The 13,865-nt window shown below is 39.1% G+C and overlaps 1 pseudogene; it reads left to right on the top strand.

The window, feature by feature from the left end:
- Positions 1–2,522: 2,522 nt before the first annotated feature.
- LOC140502516 (heat shock cognate 71 kDa protein-like) lies at positions 2,523–10,910 on the top strand (annotated as a pseudogene).
- Positions 10,911–13,865: the final 2,955 nt, after the last annotated feature.

Genomic DNA, 13,865 nt, shown 5'->3' with positions numbered 1-13,865 from the left:
TTCCCAAATTCCGTTGAAACTTCTTCCTGCGAGTTCCCCAGCCCTCTCTTGCTGTTTCAGGGACTTCCCATTCCTTCTTGAGTGTTCCTCCCTCATTGGACTTTCCCTTTGTCTTGGGAACTTTCCACTCCCTCTTGGGCGTTCCCTCCTCATCAGACTTTCCCTTTGTCTCGGGGGCTTTCCAGGGGACCTTCCACTCCCTCTTGGGTGTTCCCTCCTCATCAGACTTTCCCTTTGTCTCGGGGGCTTTCCACTCCCTCTTGGGCGTTCCCTCCTCATCAAACTTTCCCTTTGTTCTTCCCCTTGGGGCTCTAGAGTCCCTGCCTGCACATTCTCTTAACATACCCCATGGATATAAAGGCTTGGGGTTGGGATTATCCTCATTGGATTCCTCTTCTTCTTCTGTCGTCCCTTGAAGGGACTGCCCTGTCTGGGTCTCGCCGTTTGATCGCCAGGGGGGACGGGGATCCGAGCACAAAAGTGCGGCGATCACTTGAAAGAACGTAAAGTCCTCCTCTGTTAATACACCCGGGTTCACCCTCTCATAGGCAACCATCTGTTGTCCCACTATGCCCCATTTAGCTGGGCGTAACCCACAATGCTCTAGCCAAGGGGAGACATCCCAGATCTTTTCCACAAATGCTCTACAGTCCCGAATGTGGGGCTTAATCCCATAGATCTTACAAAGCTTATACAGCTGACAAGCAAGTACTCCTTTATCTTCGGGCTTTAAACTGGGAAAACTATTTCCCTGGCCCATCCTGGCCACTTCCCAATACTGAGACTGCCTGAATCTTCCTGCAGTAGCGGAGCAAGGCTACTACTGCGGGGCAAGGCGGATTCTCCTCTCCCTAAGGCAGTCCCTGTTCGGGGCACCAGATGCCCGGGGCGACTCCCGGGCCTTCGCCTTCTACTTACCTATCCCTGGTCTTCGGACGTCTCCGGTCCCTCTCCCGGTTGGGGGAGGGCAATAAACAGGCAGAGCACCCGAAAGGAGTTGCAGTCAGCAAGCTTTATTGCATTTCTTCTCTTCCTCTAGCTCTCGTGGTCATCCCCTTTTATTACCCGCTGTCTCCTCCCCCGTACCTCCCATGGGCGGGCGAGCTCCTCCCAAGTGCCTCCCCGTGGGTGGAGCCAGCCTGTTACCAGGGCCATCCCAGTACCCCACAAGGGGGCAGGTTCAGACCCTCAGGCGTCTCACGGTCCTCACGGGGGACCCCGGTCCAGAGCTGTCCCCCAACAATGGAATAAAAGGTGAACCAATATACTATTGGTAGAGCTTTGAACCAGTCTGACAATTCTGGAGAACAATTTGAAGCTATGCCCAAGGGACTATAAAATTGACCCTTCAAATATCACTATGAGGTGATACTCCTAAAGAAATGAAAGAAAAAGGAAAATGCACCAATTATGTGCAAAAAATATTCACGTTTGTTCTTTTTGTAGTGACAATTAATTGGAAGTGGAAGGAAGACCTTTCAATTCAAGAAATTATGTTATTGGAATGTGATGGAGTACTATTGTGCCCTAAGAAATGATCAAGTGAATGATTTCAGAAAAACATTGGAAAACTGGTATTTGATGCAAAATGAAACAAGCAGAACTAGGAAAATAATGTACACAGTAACAGAAATTTGTAAAATAGGCAACTTAGAAGGATTGAGTAACTGAACAACACAATGAGCAAGCACAATTCAAAAAGATTTATGATGAAAACTGTTATCAGTTTACAAATAGAGAACTGAGTGTCTCAGAATCCAGATTGAAGCATATGCTGTTTTTTCTTTCTTTTTACTTCAGAAAATGGCTAATGTGGAAATATTTTAGTGTGACTTCATATGGGAAATGAATAATAAATTTTTTGCCTTCTCAATGGGCAGAAGAGAGATGGATGAAGGGAAATAATTTGAACCTTAAAATAAAATTCATCTTTAAAAAAAAAAGAACTTGGTGAGGAAAATGCTCTTCAGAAATTGCTTTACATTGCATGCATCACTTTCCAAGGACTAAATTAAAAGATGGGAGAAAGTTGCCTCTCCAGTTTGGTGTAGGAATCTTTCTAATTTTTGATACATCAGTTCAATAAAATTATTGTTGAATAGTTAAATTACACTATAATCACTATTAATCATTGGCAGTTAACAACAAGGAAAAATATGCCTGAATGGGGTCTTGAGCTGGTCAGAATTGAAGACATATGGACAAACAGGGTGCCTTTAGAGCTCTGAAAGGAAAGTGTAGCTTTGTGTGGAGATCTAAAAATGTGGGTGGGAATTGGGCAAAAGATTGTCAGAATTTTATAACAGCTTCATGTAGACATGGAAATCATTTTTGTGGAGATAATACTTAGACCTGTGGGAGATGATGAGATCATCAAATCAAACAGTATCCATAGAGGGGGCAGAGCCAAGATGGCAGAGTGGAAACACACACCTGCTCAAGTTATCCCCCTAAAGTCCTTAAAAACCTGAAAAAATGACTCTAAACAAATTCTTGAGCAGCAGAAGCCCCAAAATGACAGAATGAAACAGTTTTTGAGCCCAAGACAACCAAGAAGGCCGACAGGAAGGGTGTATTGCACCGAGCTCAGAGTGGAACACAGCCCAGTATGGGTCATGCTGGCACAGATGGAACTGGAACAGGTTTCAGGGCACTGCATCATGGGCACCTGCTGTGGTTTGCAGATTTCACAATCCACAAATGCCAAAGATACCTTCAAATGTCAGTGAGAAAGGTCTTTTACCCAGGTGAGAGGGGAGCTTGATCAGGACCCACTTCTGGCCCCACAATGGCAGTAGCTACTGCAGCAGCAGCTTCTACTTCTGGAGCTTTCCACCTACAGACCATGAGAGAATCAAGTGACTAAATTGGGTCTCAGTTCTGAGTGAAGGCCCTGAAGTGAGGAGGAACACTTGTGTGGCAGAGCTGAAGGTGGCAGTGCAAAGGGAATCCTACTCACAATTCCAGGGCAGAAAAGTGTTCTTTTAGTTCCTCACAGACCAGAGCACAGGCCAGGAGAGGATTAAACACCTCTCCCTTCACTATGCCACTTTGGAGGAACTGAAAACTTTAGAGGTACCTAGAGAGATCTCCAAGAACAGCTGCACAAAACCTCTGAAGTCTAGAGTAGTAACCCCTCCATTTGACAAAGGACTCAAAGTTCAAGTAATTGTCTAGGAAAATGCCCCAAAGGGGAAAAAAATAAGAGTGTAAGAGGTTATTATCTTGGTGGAAAGGTTTTTCTTCCATTCTTTAGGGATGAGGAAGAGTAAATCACACAATCAAAGGAAGACAGCTAGGTGAAGGCTCCTACACCCAAAACCTCCAAAAAAAAATATGCAGTGATCTCAGGCTATGGAAGAGCTCAAAAAGGATTTTGAAAAACAAGTAAGAGAGGTAGAGGAAAAATTGGGAAGAGAAATGAGAGCAATGCAAGAAAATCATGGAAAATGAGTCAACAGGTTCCTAAAGGAGACTCAAAAAATGCTGAAGAAAATAATTCCTTTAAATATAGATTAAAACAAATGGAAAAAGAGGCCCATATAGTCAATGAAGAAAAGAATGCCTTAAAAAATAGAATTGGCCAAATGGAAAAGGAGGTCCAAAAGCTCACTGAAGAAAATAACTCTTTCAAAATTAGAATGGAACAAATGGAAGCTAATGACTTTATGAGAAATCAAGAAATTATAAAACAAAATCAAAAAGTGAAAAATAGAAGGCAATATGAATTATATCACTGGAAAAACAACTGAACTGGAAAATAGATCCAGGAGACATAATTTAGAAATTATCGGTCTAGCTGAAAACCATGATAAAAAATAGCCTAGATATCATCTTCCAAGAAATTATCAAGGAAATCTGTCCTGATATACTAGAACCAGAGGATAAAATAGAATGAAAAGAAATCACTGATCACCTCCTGAAAGAGACCCCCAAAAAGGAAAACTCCTAGGAATATTGTAGCCAAATTCCAGAGTTCCCAGATCAAGGAGAAAATAATACAAGCAGCCAGAAAGAAACAGTTCAAGCACTGTGGAAATAAAACCAGGATAACACAGGATTTACAAGCTCCTACACTAAGGAATCAAAGGACTTGGAATATGATATTCCAGAGGTCAAAGGAGATAGAATTAAAACCAAGAATTACTTACTCAGCAAAACTGAGTATATAATACTTCAAGGAAAAAAAATAGAATTTCAATGAAATAGAGAACTTTCAAGCATTCTTGTTGAGAAAAGCAGAGCTGAATAGAAAATTTGACTTTCAAATACAATAATCAGGAGCAACATGAAAAGGTAAACAGGAAAGAGAAGCTTTAAAGAGCTCATTAAAGTTGAACTGTTTACATTCCTCCATGGAAAGATGATAGTTGTAACTCATGAGAACTCATGAGGAAATATATATGTGCATATGTATAGATATGTAGATACTTAATTATCAAGCCAGTACTACACACACACACACACACACACACACACACACACACTCACTCACACACATATTTGTGTATGGGTATGTATGTATGTGTATAGCATATATGTGTAGGTTTGTGTATGTACATGGGTGTTTCTGTGTATGTATGTATAGAGAGAGGGCACTGGGTGAATTGAATATGAAAGGAGAATACCTAAAAATAAAATTTACTGTTGAATGGAACGTACTAGGAATGAGAGAAAGGAAGGGGTAGAATGTAGCAAATCATCCCACATAAAAGAGACAAGAAAGAGATTTTATAATGGAGGGAAAGAGGGAGGAAATGAAAGGAAATAAGTGAGCCTTACTCTCATCGAATTTGGCTTAAGGAGGGAATAACACACTCAATTGGATATGGAAATCTATTTTGCCCTGCATGAAGGTAGGAGGGAAGGGGATAGGAACTGTAAGATAATAGAAGAGATAGCAAATTGGGGAAAGGGATAATCAGAAGCAAATGCTGTTGTGAGAGGACAGGTCAAGGGAGAGAATGGAATAAATAGAGGGCTGGATAGGAAAGAGGGAAATATCTTTCACAACATAACTATTATGGCAGTGTTTTGCATGGCTACATATGTATGACCTGTATTGAATTTCTTGTTTCTCAATGAGGGTGGGAGGGGAGGGAGAAAAGGAGAGAATATGGAAGTAGACGTTTTAATAATAAATGTTAAAAATTGTTTTATCATGCAACTGGGAAATAAGATATACAGGCAGTAGGGTAGAGAAATCTGTTTTGCCCTACAGGAAATAGAGGGGAAAAGGATGTAAGAAGGGAGCGCAATAGAAGGGAGGACATACTGGAGGAAGAGGTGGATGGGGTGCATGCTGTCCTGGGGTAGGGGTGGGTAGAGATAGTGAGAAAATTTTGAATTCAAATTCTTGTGGAATTGAATGTTGAGAATTGAAAAATAAATTTTATAAATTTTTTTTTTAAAGAAATCATATGCAGAGAAATAAGAAGCTGTTGTGTAAAATCTTCAGTGCCTCTAATTGCCAAGTCGAGTGATTTTTGTTGTTATTATTTGCTTGCTTGGTTGCTTGAGTTTTTTGACCCCATTTTCTTTGGTCTCCCTTCCCCTCTCAAAATAGTTCGCCATCAGCTTCTACTGGATACTCCATCCCCTCTTAATATCAGAGGCAGCATATTATCCTGGTTTTCTTCCTTTAGACACACAATTTTGTCTCTTTCAGTAGCCCATCAAACTGAGTAGTTATGAATCAATTTAATTCTTTACCACAGTTGCTAATTACTATTTCTCATTAGGTGATTTATTTGCTATAGATGCACTTAAAATCTTTGCACTATTTCAAGCATTTATACATTTGTAGGGAGAAGATGGGAACCCTACACAATGCCTGGAAAGGAGAACTTTGAGGAGATCCCATTAGAGATTCATTGGCCCTTTGTATACCTCATGTAAAGGATGTCTAGTCTCTGAAGTTTAGTTGTCAGAATCGTGAGCATTTTCATCTTAAAAATTAATGGCAGTGTGCGAGAGTTTTTTCTGGTAGACTTGGAATTTTGTAATAACGCAAGAACTTCTTAAAAAAAAAAAATAATAAAATCCCAATGGTGGTTCTCTAAGGCAAAATGCCTTCCACACTCAGAGAAAGAAATATGGAAGTCATCCGCAGAATGTAGCAGATCATGTTTGTGTATGTGTATGTTTTTGTGTATCATGTTTTGATTTGTTATATGATTTCTTCCGTTTATTTTAGTCCGACTACATAGCATGACTATAGTGAAAATGTACTCAATAGGAAAGTATATGTAGAACCTATACAAAACTGTATGCAGTCGTTGGGAGGGAGGGGGGTAGTGGGGGGTAGGTGTGGGGGGGATAAAATCTCAATTGTATGGCAGTGATTGTTAAACATTAAAAAATAATTTTAAAAAAATTAGTGGTACACCTTCTAACATTGACATGTTTCAATGTCTCTAACTTATCTGACATAGAAAGAAAAGAAAACAAGTTGGAAAGCTGTCTGTACACACACACACACACACACACACACAGACATACACACATACACAGTCAGAAAAAAAATGAACTAAAGGTTGGAGTAATTACCTGATTAGTTCATGTCATGAGAAAAAAATCCTTAAAATATTCAAGTCCTAAATTTCTGATTCTCTCTCAAGAATTAGAGTCTTAAATGATGAACAAGAAGACTTCAGAGAGGCCTGGAAGGACTTATATGACCTGATGCTGAGTGAAAGGAGCAGAACCAGGAGAACTTTGTGCACAGCTACGACCACAGTGTGCGAGAGTTTTTTCTGTTAGACTTGGAATTTCGTAATAATGCAAGAACTTCTTAAAAAAAAAAAAAATCCCAGTGGTGGTTCTCTAAGGCAAAATGCCTTCCACACTCAGAGAAAGAAATATGGAAGTCATTCGCAGAATGTAGCAGATCATGTTTGTGTATGTGTATGTTTTTGTGTATCATGTTTTGATTTGTTATATGATTTCTTCCATTTATTTTAGTCCGACTACATAGCATGACTATAGTGAAAATGTACTCAATTGGAAAGTATATGTAGAACCTATACAGAATTGTATGCAGTCATGGGGAGGGAGGAGGGTAGTGGGGGGTAGGTGTGGGGGGGATAAAATCTCAATTGTATGGCAGTGATTGTTAAACATTAAAAAATAATTAAAAATGAAAAAAAAAAGAATTAGAGTCTTAGACTGCTATCCTAAGTGTGGTCCTTTCAACTAATACTTGTAAGAAGGTCAAGTGGAATAAAATAAATGGGCCAGAAGGCATATATTTGGAAGGATGCTCTAACTAACCACTCTTCTATTTTCCCCACGATAGGACACAGCAATATTTTAAAAAGAGAAGAAAAAATGCCTCTTCTCCTCAGGGCCCCCTCAGCTCAGCTCTGCTGATGATAACAATTAAGAAGTTGAGACAAGGATGGGTTATTTGGGCTTAGAGGCAGCCTTGAAACTACTCATACTATATAGGTCAGTTTGCATGGGTAACTAGAAAGAAAGAAAAACAAAAGCTAGTTGGACTATAAATTTGTGCTTTCTCATTTTATCATGTAACCTTTGTGTTCTTCTAGTGCAGTTTAGCTTTTTAAAAATTAATTAACAATAATTTATTCTCCCTTCAATTCTCCTTCCCAACTAAAAAAAATCTCTGTAGCAAATATGCATAGTCAAATAAAGCAAATTTTCTCATCAGCCATGTGCAAAAACATATTTTCCATTTTTCATCTCTCTGTCAGAAAGTGAGTAGTATGCTGCTTCTTCAGTCCCTTAGGATCACATATCCTTGCATTGACTTTTTTTTTCTGCTTGTAATGTTTTCAGTAGTATACAAATTACTCTCTTGGTTCTTCTGCTCACTTCATTTATTAGTTCACATAGGGTTTTTTTTTTCTATTTTCTCTGAAACTATCCATTTCTTCATGTCTTATGGTACAATAATGTTCCATTGCATTCTTATACCATTATTTCTTTAGTTATTCTTCATTAGGTGGGCAGCCCTTAGCATCAGATTTTTGTCTACTAAGAAAATAACTGCTTTAAATATGGATCCTTTTTTTCCTCTTTGATATCTTTGAGGTATAGTCATAGAAATGCTGCAGCTGTATAAATGGATATGCAAAATTTAGTGCTTGCTGAGGCATGGGTCAAAATTGCTTTTCAGAATGTTTTGATTAAATTACAGGTCCACTAACAGTGCATTAATGCTATTAAAAAATCTGTTGTACATATTTTTGATCATTTGGCTATTGGGGAGTAATTCTTAATAACATACATTTAAATCACTTGTTATCTATCTTGGATATAAAACATTTATCAGAGAGCCTTGATACAAAGGCTTTTCTTTTCCATTCAACTGTTCCTTTTCTATTTTTAATTGCATTACAACCCATTTGATATGTGAACTTGATTTTGAAAATTTGATGGTGCTTATACTTATGTGAACCACTTTCCATCTGTGAGGTCTCCATCTATTCAGCATGCCAAAATTTAACTGAACAAATTCCCCTCTACTTGTAGCAATGGGGGATTGAGATTTTTCTGGAAAATATTGAAAGAAAAAAAGAACTTTCATGTGTATGGCACATTCTTCTACTCAAATAATTACAAAAAAATAAGTACAAAAATAGTATGTCTCTAATGACTTCCAACTGAATAGCATTAAATTTCTTATTAATAAAACCAACATTCCATATCTTTTAAAAATATAATTCCATGTGATGCAAGGACTTCCTATGCATTTTGGGAACTTCCAGTCTATAAAGTCACACTTTCCATATTTCTTTTTTTCATTGGAAAGAAAAAAAATTGAAATAGGAAAGTGAAAAATGAAAACTAAATTTATCAATTTGTCTATATTCAGATATATATCTGTATCTATAACCAGTTTTATAAAGGATTTAGTAATATAGATTAAACTTTCAATTTTTACCCAGTGCAGCAGCAGCCCTTCTTTCTTCACAGCAATCAGCTACTACTTCTGACTCCTCAACAATCATATTGAAAAGACCCGCAGGTGGCATTTATCTTGGCACCACTTACTCCCATGTGGGAGTCTTCCAACATGGGAAAGTGGAGATCATTGCTAACAACCAAGGAAACAGGACCACTCCCAGTTATGTCACCTTTGCTGACGCAGAATGTTTAATGGGTGATGCTGCAAAGAATCAAGTTGCAATGAACCCCACAAACTCAGTTTTTGATGCCAAACATCTTATTGGTCACAGATTTGATGATGCAGCTGTACAATCAGACATGAAGCACTGGCCTTTTATGGTGGTGAATGATGCAGGCAGGCCTAAAGTCCAAGTGGAGTACAAAGAGGAGACCAAAAGTTTCTATCCAGAAGAAGTATCTTCTATAATCTTGACCAAGATGAAAGAAATTGCTGAAGCTTATCTTGGGGAGACTGTCACAAATGCAGTAGTCACAGTATCAGTCTATTTCAATGATTCCCAACATCAGGCTACTAAAGATTCTGGAACTATCACTGGTCTCAATGTGCTCCAAATCACCAATGAGCCTGCTGCTGCTATTGCTTATGACTTGGACAAAAAGGTTGGTGTCAAAAGAAATGTGTTGATCTTTGACCTTGGAAGTGGTACTTTTTATGTCTCCATTCTTACTATTGAATATGACATCTTTGAGGTCAAGTCTACAGTTGGGGACACCCTCTTGAATGGAGAGGACTTCAACAACCAAATGGTCAACCATTTCATTGACTAGTTCAAGCAAAAGCACAAAAAGGACATCGGTGAGAACAAGAGGGCTGTTCACCATCTTCACCCCACTTGTGAACATGCAATATGTACCCTTTCTTCTAGTACCCAGGCCAGTATTGAGATTGACTCCCTCTATGAAGGTATCAACTTCTATTCTTCAATCACCTGAGCCTCTTTCAAGGAGCTGAACCCTGATCTCTTCTGTGGCACACTGGACTCTGTGGAAAAGGCCTTAAGAGATGCCAAGCTAGATAAATCACAGATCCATGACATCGTTCTGGTGGGTGGTTCCACTCGAATTCCCAAAATCCAAAAGCTGCTGCAAGACTTCTCCAATGGCAAGGAGCTCAACAAGAGTATCAATGCTGATGAGGCTGTCACTTATGGTGCAGCTTTCCAGGCTGACATTTTGTCTGGAGATAAATCTGAGAAAGTGAAGGACTTGCTACTGTTGGATGTCACTCCTCTTTCCCTTGGAATTGAAACTACTGGTGGAGTTATGACTGTTCTGTTCGAACATAATACCATCATCCCCACCAAGCAGACACAAACCTCTACCACCTATTCTGGCAACCAGCCTGGCATGCTTATTCAGGTTGATGAAGGTGAGAGAGGATAACTAAGGATAACAACGTGCTTGGCAAATTTGAGTTCATAGGAATCTCCCCAGCTCCCAGAGATGTGCCTCAGATTGAAGTAACATTTGACATTGATGCCAATGGCATCCTCAGTGTTTCTGCTGTGAATAAGAGCACAGGCTAAGAAAACAAGATCACCATCACCAATGATAAAGGACATCTGAGCAAGGAAGATACTGAGCATATGATCCAAGAGGCTGAGAAATACAAAACTAAGGATGAGAAGCAGAGAGACAAGGTGTCTTCTAAGAATTCTCCCTAATCATATACTTTTAACATGAAGGCTACTGTGGAGGATGAAAAACTGCAAGGCAAAATTAATGATGAAGACAAACAGAAGATCCTTGACAAATATAATGAAATAATCAACTGGCTGCATAAGACCCAGACTTCTGAGGAGGAATAATTTTAGTATCAGCAGAAAGAATTGGAGAAGGTCTGCAACCCCATCATGATTAAGCTGTACCACAGAGCAGGGGGCATGCCAGGAGGCAAGCCTGGTGGGTTCCCAAGGGATGGAGCAGCCTGAACTAGAGGTGCTTCTTCTGGGCCCACCATTGAAGAGGAGGACTAAACACATCACAAGAAAGAGCATTCTATACTACTTTCCACAAATTGAAGCACTCAAATTTGTAACCAAGGCAGTAGCAGTTTAAAAGTAACATTTAAGCTACTGTGTAAATCTCGGCATTCTGAATACTTCAATGTGTGCACAGGAAGAGAAGTGAACAACAATGCACTTTATTAGTACCATAAACAAGTTGAAATGCAATTCTTGTCCTGGAGAATAAAATCTATGTAAAATTGACACCATATAAAAAAAAAACTTTGAATTTTATATTGCTTTTATTTAAGAGCACTATCTTTGTCTCACATCACAACAAGTTATCAATTGATCTTTTCCTATTTCTTCCAATTTTTTCTGATCCTGTTTTCAGGACACACCAAGAATCACTAGAATCTGAGATACAAGAGACCTCTGAATTCATATAGTCTCACAGGTAACTTTATCATTCTCCAGCATACCCATGAAAAATGCCCAGGGATGGAGAACTCACTACCTCCTGAAGTATTTGACTATACTTTTAGAGAGTTCTTTTTGAAGTGTTTCCAATGTACTGAGACAATATCTGCCTTTCTTGAAATATCTACCTATTATTTCTAATTCTTTCTTTTGGTAGAAAGCAAAAATATCGTTAACTTTTAGTAGGTACAAATTTATGCAAACATACTCACATGTATACACAAACATAAGAATTCCAGGTGGTGGGCATTCAAAGACAAAAAAAATGCAATAGTACATCTAGCATTCTAGCACTGGCTGAAGCACACCCATGGATTGAACATTGGCTGCTTCTTGAGTTATATCATTCCACTATTAGATTCCTCTAATTGAAATCACTTCTTCTTCTAAGACAATATTTTTCGTTAGACAACTCATTATTATTAATTCAAACCCTTCTTAAAGTCATTCCCCTCTTAATATTCTCTTCTTTGTGTTAAATGTCTTTCAATTAACCCTGTTATGTTTTGGTTTTGAGTGCTTTCCCATATAATACATTAATCATGAATTGTAGCAAATTGAATTCATATTTTTTCATGTGCTATCATTGTTATAAGACTGAAGTCCTTTTCACACCAGCCACTTCTTCCTGCTAAAAACACACTCATTCCTTCAATTTACCTTCCTATGATATGGTTTCAAATCCCTCATTATCGTCATATTACATCAGCCTTCCTCATCATAATACTGCATTGTATCTCTTTCTCTCTATCTCTTTCATACTCTTTCATTTATCTGTATATATACATATACTTGTGTGTGTCTCTGGGTGCATATCTGTGTGTTATCACTCTACCAGATTACATACCCCAGGGGGACAATTTCAAGTCATAGAAACAATTCCTCTAGCGTCGTGTTGTGCATATATCAGAAACTTAATAGATGATGAAGTCAATATTTTTAGCTAAATCCTATTCACCCTGAATAATGATAAAATAATTTGGCAATATTTATCCTTTCAAAATATGGTGCCCATAAATGAACACTGCATTTCATATATGGTTTAAAGAGAGTATATTATTGTACAATGATGTACCCCTGGGCATTATAATTACATATATAAAATATATACATATATGTGCATATATATTATACACACACATATATATATACATATACATATATATATTTAGTGTAAGATTGAATTACTTTGGGAGGAGGTGACAAGAAGTAAGGTAACCATCCCAATCAAATGTCTGCACTTATGGGACATTAATATGTTGAGTCTCCTAGGAGTGGGAGGCTCCATGTTACCTAAGGAGGGGTGAACCAACCTATGTTTGAAACAGAGCAATTCAAACCTCCCATGCTCACTAGCAGTGAGATCTGGCCTGAGATCCTTTGCACTTCTAGCTCAGTTGAGATAGGGAGACAGTCTTTAAAAATAAAATGTACAAAAAAACCCTGCATTGGTTGGTCCCTGTCTGTTCCAAACCACTGACCCCAGCCACTGGACAGGCCTGTTGGAAGTCATTATAGACTTCTCAGACCCAGGACCAGAGACATATATCAGGTAAGGAAGGAGGGGAAGAGAGGGATAAAAGGAATGTAGGAAGGCTTCCTAGAGTGAGGGAGTGTGGAGCAGAATTGGAAGAAGTAGGTTTGGGCATAAGTCAGCGGGTGGGGATAGTAATCTTAGTATGGGAAAATCCCAGAAGCAGCAGAGGATGAAGCCTGCATGGCAGACTGAATCCATTCCACCATTCCCCACCTGAGGAGCTGACCAGGGCAGCACCCTAGAACACCATGTGATTAAATGCCTCAGAAAGAGGTACCTCTTCTCTGACTCCATGCTGGGAAACTTCTATTACTTGGATGACATAACCATTCTTGATTGGTCTAAGGAATGGGGGTGGAAGTGGGGATAGGAGTGGGAGGGGTGAGAGCTGAGAATGGAGATGGAAGGTAGGCAGTAGAGGAATGCGGGGAAGGAGAATGGAAAGAAAAGGGAGTTGTGATGATTGACTTAATGGGTACCAAAAAGAAACAGAATTCAGCAAAGCACACTGAACATCCCTCAGCGAGTTCAGTCAATCAAGCAAACACTTATTTTGTGTCAAATACTGTGCTAGTCACTTATGACACAAGGTAAAAATGAAATGATCACCGTCCTCAAGGAACGTATATTCTAAATGGGGAGCCAACATGAACATATGTGAATGTAAAGCCCCCTCTAGAGATTGTAGGAGTAGCCTGGATCTTCCAAGGCTGCTGGGTTTGGAAGTTTTTGCTCATCTCTTGAGGCAAGACAATATTTCAGAGTTTGGGGGCAGGACTAGGGAGAGAATTAAAACTTGGGAAAGAAGAAGAAAGAATACACTGAGAAGAGAGCAGCATGGTGGAAATGGGGTGGTGCCCAGAGCAGGTATCTGGGGTGGCAGTTTGAACAGAAGCCATAAATGTGGGTTTCTTTCTTCCCAGGCTTCTCTGGGAAAGGAAGGCAAGACAAGAAGAGATGGTCAAAGA

The sequence above is a fragment of the Notamacropus eugenii genome, chromosome 4, assembly GCF_028372415.1.
Source record: "Notamacropus eugenii isolate mMacEug1 chromosome 4, mMacEug1.pri_v2, whole genome shotgun sequence".
Classification (NCBI taxonomy): Eukaryota; Metazoa; Chordata; class Mammalia; order Diprotodontia; family Macropodidae; genus Notamacropus; species Notamacropus eugenii.
Note: the sequence above shows the minus strand (reverse complement) of the source record. Positions and strands in the feature narration are given on the sequence as shown.